At 33.4% G+C, this 9,833-nt stretch overlaps 1 protein-coding gene across 10 annotated transcripts in view; it reads left to right on the forward strand.

Annotated features, from left to right (window-relative positions):
* Positions 1–9,833, forward strand: part of LOC106881796 (regulator of G-protein signaling 17) — a 378,661-nt gene that overhangs the window by 69,147 nt on the left and 299,681 nt on the right. The window lies entirely within an intron of this gene.

Raw genomic sequence — 9,833 nt, forward strand, 5'->3', positions numbered from 1 at the left:
AAAGGTCTCTGAATAAGGTTTGTTTAAGGATGTTGAACAAAACAACCATGCTTACAAAGGTGAATTATTCAAACCCCAAAGAATTCCTCTCAACACATGACTATGATGCTCCCCCACTACTTCTGCTTGTGATCAGAGATGCACATATCGTCAGCCACCAAGGGACATGCTCAACTGGTTAAGGTCAAACAACTGACAAGCAAATCTGTGGTACTGAGCAGAATATTTGCTGTAGCCCATCTTTTTATACCAAGACAAAACAATGTACATGATAACACTTCCAATCAATTAAGATCAGAAGCCATGAGAGCCACTGCCTGGTACTGCATCCGGGCATTTATTATTATTATTATTATTATTATATATCATTATCATGTGTCCATTTTCCATGCTAGCATGGGTTGATTGGTTTGACAGGAGTTGATCAGCTGAAGGGCTGTTCAGGCTCCATGTCTGTTTTGGCATGGTTTCTATGGTTGAATGCCCTTCCTAATGCCAACCACTTTACAGAATGCACTGGGTGCTTACATGCAGCACCAGCACAGGTGCTTTTTACATAACACCAGCACTTAAGAACCCACAAGATTAGGGATGCTCAGCAAGGGATGAGCCTGTATGCAAGGGCAGCCATGCTTTTACTTAGCTTAACATATCTTTTCAAGCACAGCAAACTGCTAGGAGTCTCAGTCCCCTGTCATCCCCTCTGTGAGTCCCAACATTTGTAGGTCTTTTCTCACTACTTCATTCCACATCTTTCTGGGTCTATCCCTTCCACACATTCATTCTATAGTTAGAAATCTTGATGCAACTGTCTTCATTCATACACAATATATATATATAATATATATATATATATTTAAGTTATCTGTGTGTTGTGTGTGTGTATGCAAGAGTGTATGGATATTTTCTTGAATCAAAATCAGTATCTGTCTGTCTCGCTCTCTCTAAATATGTATATATATGTGAGGTAGGGAAGAAGTATATTATATGCAGGGTGTTCAGGCTATATTTGACAGTCTGCATAAAAGGAAAAGAAAACACAATATCCCATCCAAAAATAAAAGTATTTTTTAAAAATCAAATAATATTGACTAGATTATGACTGGGAGATAATAGTTTATTTGAAGTAACTACCCTCAGCTTTCACCATGGCTTCAAAACACTTCTGTCAGCTCGCCACCATAATCTGTATTAATATCAAAAGGTAGAAGGGTGCCAGATGAAATACTTTCTGTTATTTAGTATTTTTTACTATACTCTCTATTCAAAACCCTCAGGGTCAACTTTGTCTTTCATCCATTCTTTATTGAGATGATTAAAAAGTATACAGCTTTGCACCAGTGACATCACAACTCATTTCTACAGCTGAGTGAACTGGAGCAACATGAGATGAAGTGTCTTGCTTAAGAACACAACACACAGCCCAGTTCAGGAATTGAACTTACTACCTCATGATTGTGAGCCCAATGCTCTAACTGCTGAGCCATATTTTCATCATTACCATCATCTTCATCATAATTATTACCTTCATCATGTAAAGACTATAGCCAACGTCATCATCATCTTCATTCATGGCTTCTTTTTCACCAATCTCTCTCACTCTCTCCCTCCCTCTCTCCCTGTCTCTCTCTCCGTGGAATAAAGTAAAAGTGATATAAAGAAATGAAAGTTTATATATAAGCAAAAAATCTATACACATTACTTGTACATTTGTAAGATCTTATTCACTAAGAAATAAGAAATATACAGTTTAGAAAAAATTTTTGCTTTTTCTGATTTTGCTACTGCACTTTTAGCCACTTGGAAAATTAGCTGAGAGATGTTACTTCCTTCACTGATATGCATTCCAGGTCACTTCTTTCTGACTCTCTTAACTCCTTGACACCCTCCAATCTTCCCTGGAATTTGGGATCACATCTTTTACTAATATAGTTTATCTAACTTGTCATTATCACTTTGAGGAATTCTGGATCACATCTTCTCTGACTCATTTTATCTCATTTCTCCCTTTTCTCTATCTTTCCTGATTAGAATGAGCAAAATATGAACAACCAAACTATATTTCAACTACTTTACACCATCGTAGAATATAACATTTCTTGCTTTTTATTTGATATTTTGTGTGTGTGTGTGTGTGTGTGTGTGTGTTTTAAAAAGGAAATAATGATCACTTTGTTTTTCTAGATATAGATTGATATTTTATAACTTGCCATATTTGTTCAGCTAATTTATTTAGTATCTCTATTGCTTAGAATTTGCTTCCTTCAAGACATATCTTCACTTCACTTTTTTTTATGATGCCTTTTTTACCAAACCCAAACTTTTACTATGATACTTATATTGTATTTTAAATGATATAATATTTTGCAAATCTCTTTATATTTTAAATGTAGGAGAATGATAGTATTTTCATTTCAAATCCCCCTTTATTTTTAGTGATGTCCTTAATTTTTAAAATTAGTTTTAGCTATCATGGCTATCTACGATGGCTTTGATGAATAGCATTCTGTTGCTTATTTGGCAAGAATGAGAAAGCCTACTTGTAATCAATACTGTTTGAAGAATAAGATCTACCATTGAATTTGGTGTCCTATATAGATAGATACTTGCATTTAATTCCGGCAGAAAATTGAAGTTACTCATCACTTCAGATTCTGATAGCTAGTGCATTTCATTGTAATAGAATTCTTGGTTTTGGTTTTGTTTTCATATTCTTATCACCAAAAAATAGCAACACTGTTAGCATTTTATATTCAGTTACTTCCAATGTATACAGCTATTAATCGTAAGAGCAGAAAGTGTATATGTGATATTGAATCTGTCTAGCTATGTAATAGCTATTATAGCTATAGAATTGTTGTTTCACTCCTTACAGTCCCTGGTTGTTGATTCACTTATTCCCAGGAGGGACAGGAGGAAAGGATATAATATTGCATTCCCTTCTGAGTCATGAATATGATGAATGGAATGTTCCTGAAAGATCAGCTTGACCTATTCTGTTTAGGTGGCTTTCTAAAAGATTTATCTGATATATTTTTCATCACGTTTTAACCCTTTACCTACAACAAGGAGCATTATGCTTCATATGGTATTAAGATATTATATTTGCAAGAGTCTAGTATACTTAATATTAGATGAAAATTAACTATGTTAAAGGCAATTTAGAAATTGAGTAACTTTTTCTTCAGAGAAAGGATATTTTATAATGGAAAATATTTTGTAAATTGTTTGAAATGTCTTTTATCCACCATCATTGTTAATTCTATGTTTGATATCTCCTTAGCAATTCAACTATGTTTTCCTTCTTGACATGTTCTCATTTAAATCATTCAATCAAAATTAAAATAGTAGACTGTACAACATTGATTTTTCCTGGCCAATAAGTTAAAAAAACTCAACTGTTTTTACTTTCGGACAACTATTTCATGAACCATCTAAATTTCACTAATGGCATCTAATCTTTTAAGTGATTGTTTATCTAGAGAACATTTTGAACAACACCTTCAACTTTCGTTTTCAATCATTTATCTAATCTTTTTAAACAATACATTATTTTACTACTTCTTCTATCACTTTGTTAAAGTTGTGTATCATATTTATTTATTTGTTTGTTTTTATCAACATTTGTATCTCAAGAGATGGCTTGTGCAAACTCAAGAAAAAGTAGAACATTACTGTGTTAAATTCTAACTTAAGATGATGATTCATTGTGCCCAAAATGTCTATAGGTCAAACTACTTGTGTAAAGAGTCAACCCTTAAAAAGTTCACTAAGGCAGAAAGGATGTATGTCTTCTAAAGATATCAAATAACTCTATCCTTATACTTAATTATAATGATGGTTCATTAGAAATTTTCACCTTTTTAACTAATATTTAGTGACATACTTTTATATATTTTATCTATTTATTATTCTCTCTACAAGAATGGCTTTAAACAGTTATAAAATGTGTTTGATAGTCACTAAAATTTAAAATTCTCTTAATTATGGCCTTTTTTATTCCTTGTATATTTATGTCCTTTGGGGTACCTACATATGCACCCCTATTTCATATTCACAAGTAGAATAAAGTGTTGTAAGTGAATTAGTTAAGATGGGCTTCTGACCCATGAGTCATAAGTTCAATATGTGCATTATTCTTAAGGTAGCCTACTTTACTCAAATCAGCTTGTTTGGAAAAAAAATCAAATGAAAAAGCAAAACCTCTATCTCACTTCAGGATTAAGTGGTTGACACTAATAAGAGTACTCAAAATAATTACTGCAAATGTTTGAATTCTCAAAACTTGAAACATACTAGAATTTTCTGCCCATATAACTTGAAGTTTAAAAAAAAACACAAAAATCAGAAAGCAAAAATTCCTGAAACCTTTCTAAAGTACATCTTGTTTCTGGATAGGCAGATATCCTGTTTACATTTATTTCTATGATATCATTTCACTAGCTTTTCCTGCTTAAAATAATATCTCTCTATGACATTATTTAAAATGGGAATATTAACATGGACATTAAATGATGATGATGATAAATTCATGAATGCTATAAATAAATGTCATACCAATTTATACTATGGAGATCATTTATGTGCATTCTACTCCCCACACTGCCCAGATACATAGCTGGCTGTAACAGTAGTTTTAAGCTCTGACCAAATATTCATGTACTGACACTGCTGCATCACTGTGTCCATGAGGAAAACATAATTTTCAATGGATTTAAACACTTTTCTGTAAATAAATATATTGGGAAACAATGGAAACTGTAAAACTAATGAGGGTTTTGTTAGTTTATAATGAGAAACTAATGATGGGAAATCAGGCTAGTATATCTTTTCTTGAACTATCAGGTGGGAATGAAGTCAACAGAAGTGTTCCTGTATTCTGGTATTTTGAAGAACATTACTTACTTTGCATTATGCTCTTAAGCAAACTATTCTATTTGCTTAAGTGAGTTTACGGTTGTAATTTTATAGAGTGGATTAGTTGAAATAAGAGCACTATGTATATCATATAATCATCATCATTAGCATTGCTTTTACAGCCAATCTTACGTGGGTTGGACAGAAATTGCTGAGGCAGATTTTCTACAGCCAGATGCCCTTCCTGTTGCCAACCCTTACCTGTTTCCAAAATATATTCCCCCATGGCTGGACATGTTTTCATAGAAGATTTGAAAACAAAGGACACTGCTTGCATGATGCATTCAATGTGAAATCAAGGAGACACAAACACACCCATTTGTACTTATATATTATATGATGGGTTTCTTTTCACTAACCAAACTCACTCAAGGTTTTAGTTGGTCTCAGGCTATAAGTAGAAGACACTTGCTCAAGGTGCCACATAGTGGGACTGAATCTAAAACCATATTGGAAGGAAGTGAACTTTTTAATGACACAGCTAGTACATTGCTTTCAACTGCTTATTTTTGTGTTTATGGTTTGTACTTATTTCAAACTACTACATTGTTAGGAATAAAAATAAACAATATAGGCTTCTTGGACCTTAAACATTAAACATCAAAACAAAGACACAGAAAGGACATACATGTATGTGTTTACATGCTTGTATTTGTGTGTAAGTGTATATATGTGTGTGCATCTGTGTATCACGTACGTCTAATGATATGTTTGTTTGTGTATGTATACTGAGAGAAAGAGAGAGAGAGATGTTTATGCTTGAAACTTCAGTTCAATTTGTTGGCAGAGCTTGTAAACTGGTAGATTTCCTTACAAAAAATAAATAAATAAGAAGAGAACAAAAAAAAATACTGGAGTAAAAAAAATTCAAAGAAAAACAATTTTATTTTATTACTGGCAGATAGTGATACATAGAAATATAAACCAAGCCATTGCTTTGTTTATGATATGAAACAGCTTGAATGGCAAAAGGTAATGAAGGTATTGATATTGAATATTAATTGTAAACTAATAAAATCTACATGCAGATAAATATACACACATACATATGCAATTACACATATCATTACTTGCATGTGAACATTTACACATGCATATGAACACATACACATGCATGTATAGAAACTTATATACATACACACGTATTATTGATTTAATGAAATATTCAAAGACATATGTGTTTGTTTGGATTTTTGTTGTTTTTTTCTGAAACTTAGTTTGCATACTATCAGTTGGTATTTAAAATGTTTCTTTTATCGATTTCAGATGTCAAGCATAAGTAAAATAGAAGAAAGTTTCCTTAGATTTCATGTTTATTTAGGATTTTCTGAATTAGTGTGGAAGTTTTATGTATACATATGCATATATACATATATATATCATTATCTTTACCATTTCAATATCCACTTTTCCATACTAGCATATATCAAACAAGACTTACTGTGGCAGTTTTTCCTATAGACAGATGTCCTTCTTGTGTGATAACAGCCCTTACTTAGTCTTTCTTGGGACACACAGCTCAACACCCAGACATGTATTCATAGCAGATATAAACAAAATACATAATAGTGACATTGTTTATGCTGTGCACAGATGTCTGGTTATGTTTTTGCTACAAATATGAACAATGACACTATTTACATGGCACACAAACCAATGTCAAAACATTGATCATTTTGAGGCCATAGTAGAAGGCACCTGCTCACAATGTCATGCTGGGGAAATTAACCTTAAACCATTTGACTGCAGAACAAACTTCTTAACCCTTTTGCATTTAAACCGACCATATCTGACCCAAACATTCTGCTCATTTTATACTCAAACTGGTCAGATCCAGCCTTTCACATTTACCCTACAATGTTATTCTAAAGGAGTGGCTATGTAGTAAGAAACTTGCTTCCCAACTACATGGTTCTGGGTTCAGTCCCATTGTGTGGACTTTAGGCAAGTGTCTTCAGCTACAGCCTTGGGCTCACAAAAGCCTTGTGAGTGGATATAGTAGACAGATACTGAAAGAAGCCCGTCATGTATGTGTGTGTGTGTGTGTGTTTGTCCCCTCATCACTGTTTGACAACTGGTGTTGCTATGTTTACATCTCCAAAACTTAGTGATTTGGCAAACGAGACAGCAGAATAAGTACTAAGCTTAAAAATGAAGCCGTAGAGTTGATTTGTTTGACTAAAGCCCTTCAGGTGGTGCTCCAGCATGGCTGCAGTCAAATGACTGAAACGAATAAAAGAATAAAAGAACATCATCAAAATCTTGAAGTTATGAGATAATGCTTGATTAAGTCAAAACAATGTGAATAAATTAGCAATACATTTGATGGAGCAATCTGAATACTAAAAAGTTTAATCATGCAGCCATACCCATGCTTAGCTTCTCAACTACAAGGGTTTGGTTTCAGTCCCATTGTACAATGGGACTGAACCAAACTCTGAGTTGACTAGAGCCTTGTTGGTGAATTTGGTAAGTGGATACTGCAAGAAAACCATCAATTACACTGCACTTACTTTGTGCCTTTGAAGACCTAGAAAATAAGAGAGCTTCAAAAATAGGTAAGGGTTAGTAACTGGAAAAGCATTTGGCTATAAAAAAATATTTCAATAATATATTTGTCTAACACAAGCTACCATGGAAGAAACGTGTAAGAATGAACCATATTATATTTAGATGAGTGTGTGAAAGAAATTTAATCATACTAAAATCACAAAAATTAATATCAAAACTTTTTTATGTTATCACTGTCATCATCATCATCATCATCATCGTTTTACATCCGCTTTCCATGCTGGCATGGGTTGGACGGTTTTATTGAGGACTGGTGAGCCAGATGCTGCAACAGACTCAATCTGATCTGGCAAAATTTCTACAGGTGGATGACCTTCCTAACGCCAATCACTCCAAGAGTGTAGCAGGTGCTTTTACGTGCTACCAGCACAAGGGCCAGTCAGGCGATTCTGGCAATGACCATGCTCAAAAGATGTTTTTCTACCTGACTGTTTGTTTATTTGTTGTTGTTTAGCCTACCCCATCAGTTGTAAATGATCAAAGTGTTCTAGTTATGATATTATTTGTCTAGTTCTACATCAGATAACATGTTTCTTTTTAAAAAAAAGTTTATTGGGTATGTTTTGAAGGAGATTTGAATGGTATTTTTAGCCTGTTGCCCAACCATGTAGAGGTTCTCTCATTGGTATATATATGTGATTGTTTATCAATAGAGCCAATATCTGGCTCTACTGATTTGACTGATTTGACTTAACTATTCGATGTTTAAAAACTAGTTTTATAGAAACTTCTTTCGAAATTCCTATTTTATTTGTCACACATTCACTTGTGTAGGTTGAACTATGTAAAATGTCAGAGAAAGAAACCTGTTTTTTTGTGATAAATATATCTAAAGCAAAATTGTTTTTGTGAACCCATAAAATACTACTGTGGACCGAATTTATTAGTTTGCTTGTGTGGACCCCAAAAAATCTCAGTTGAAAACCACTGATCTAGGATATAGTTACAAACTTTAAAAAGTTGTCTTGAATAATACCAGGTGTCCCCTATGACAAACAGCATGTAAACATTGATACAGTGTGTAATGATGCTACATACATGGAACATCTGCTATATTGCTTTGTGTGTGTGTTTTTAATGTCTTCTAGTGAAGTAGAGGAATATTGAAAATGGGATTATTCCAGTAGCTGCTAATTTCTTGTAGAAGCTTCCCTAGTTGATTGTCAGTAGTATGATAATATTTTGACTGCATTTCCCTGCAGTAAATTACATATTATTGAAGGCTTGAATTTTTCAAAGGATTATCAATTATTGTTTCCTTGTGTTATTGTGTTACAAGGAAACAGTCTAAGGATATTAAATCTGTCTGTGTTTTATGGCAAAACTTTTAAATGGTAACAGCAACGCAGAATGTAAACTGTGCACTGATAGTTGTGCTGCTCAGTGTAATTTGATAGTTTTATTATATTACTGGGATAGCCAAGTTGCTTGATAAGAAGAGTCACATATACATATTGTTTTTCTTTGCTCTCAAGAACTGCAACTTATATCTTTTTTTTAATTACAAGTAAGAAAATATTTCTAGCTGTGTGCATATATATATATATATCTTCAGAGAGAGAGAGAGAGAGAGAGAGAGAAAGAAAGTATATTTCTGACTTACCTACATAGAGAATAATGCTGGAGTACCTATATAAAATCACCCCTGGGGTGGGTGATTTTATATGGGCACTAGGGACAAGGGGAGTAATAGGGAGTAGGTAGGTGCAGTTGTACTGGTTTTTTGTTTTGTTTTTTTACTTTTTTTCAGTCTTTGTTATCTATTTAAAAATTAAGAAGTTAAATGTAATGTTATGATAAACTGCTTGTTGGCTACCATACAACAACATCAATAATTTTTGTAGACTCCAAAATGTGAATAAGTAAATAAACAAAACTGCATGTATAGCACCTATCCATAAATTACAAACAATAAATGTAAACATAATTTAAAAGATATTGCCATAGTTTGAGGACGTTTCTATACATGAAACAAAGAGGACCACTTCACCTGCTCTATTAAGTAATTTCATGACTTGTGTATGCAAATATATACATAAATAAGAAGGACTCTCCCATCAAAGATAATGTGAATGTTCAGTTTTTTTCTGAATGACTAGCACAAATGATTCGTTTATAGTGATCAAATGTACATGCCGTACATTAGCTTACTCCCCCCTATCAAATCAATGTTGTCTGAACAGGTGTATGGTGTACCATACACCAGGTGTCGAAGTGACCACAGAGCAATGTAAGATGAAGTGTTTTGCTCAAGAACACAACACACCACCCGGTCTAGGAATTGAAACCATGATCTCATGATCATGAGTGCAACACCCTAACCACTTAGCCATGCATCCTCACAC

This window comes from Octopus bimaculoides, chromosome 4 (genome assembly GCF_001194135.2).
Source record: "Octopus bimaculoides isolate UCB-OBI-ISO-001 chromosome 4, ASM119413v2, whole genome shotgun sequence".
Lineage (NCBI taxonomy): Eukaryota > Metazoa > Mollusca > Cephalopoda > Octopoda > Octopodidae > Octopus > Octopus bimaculoides.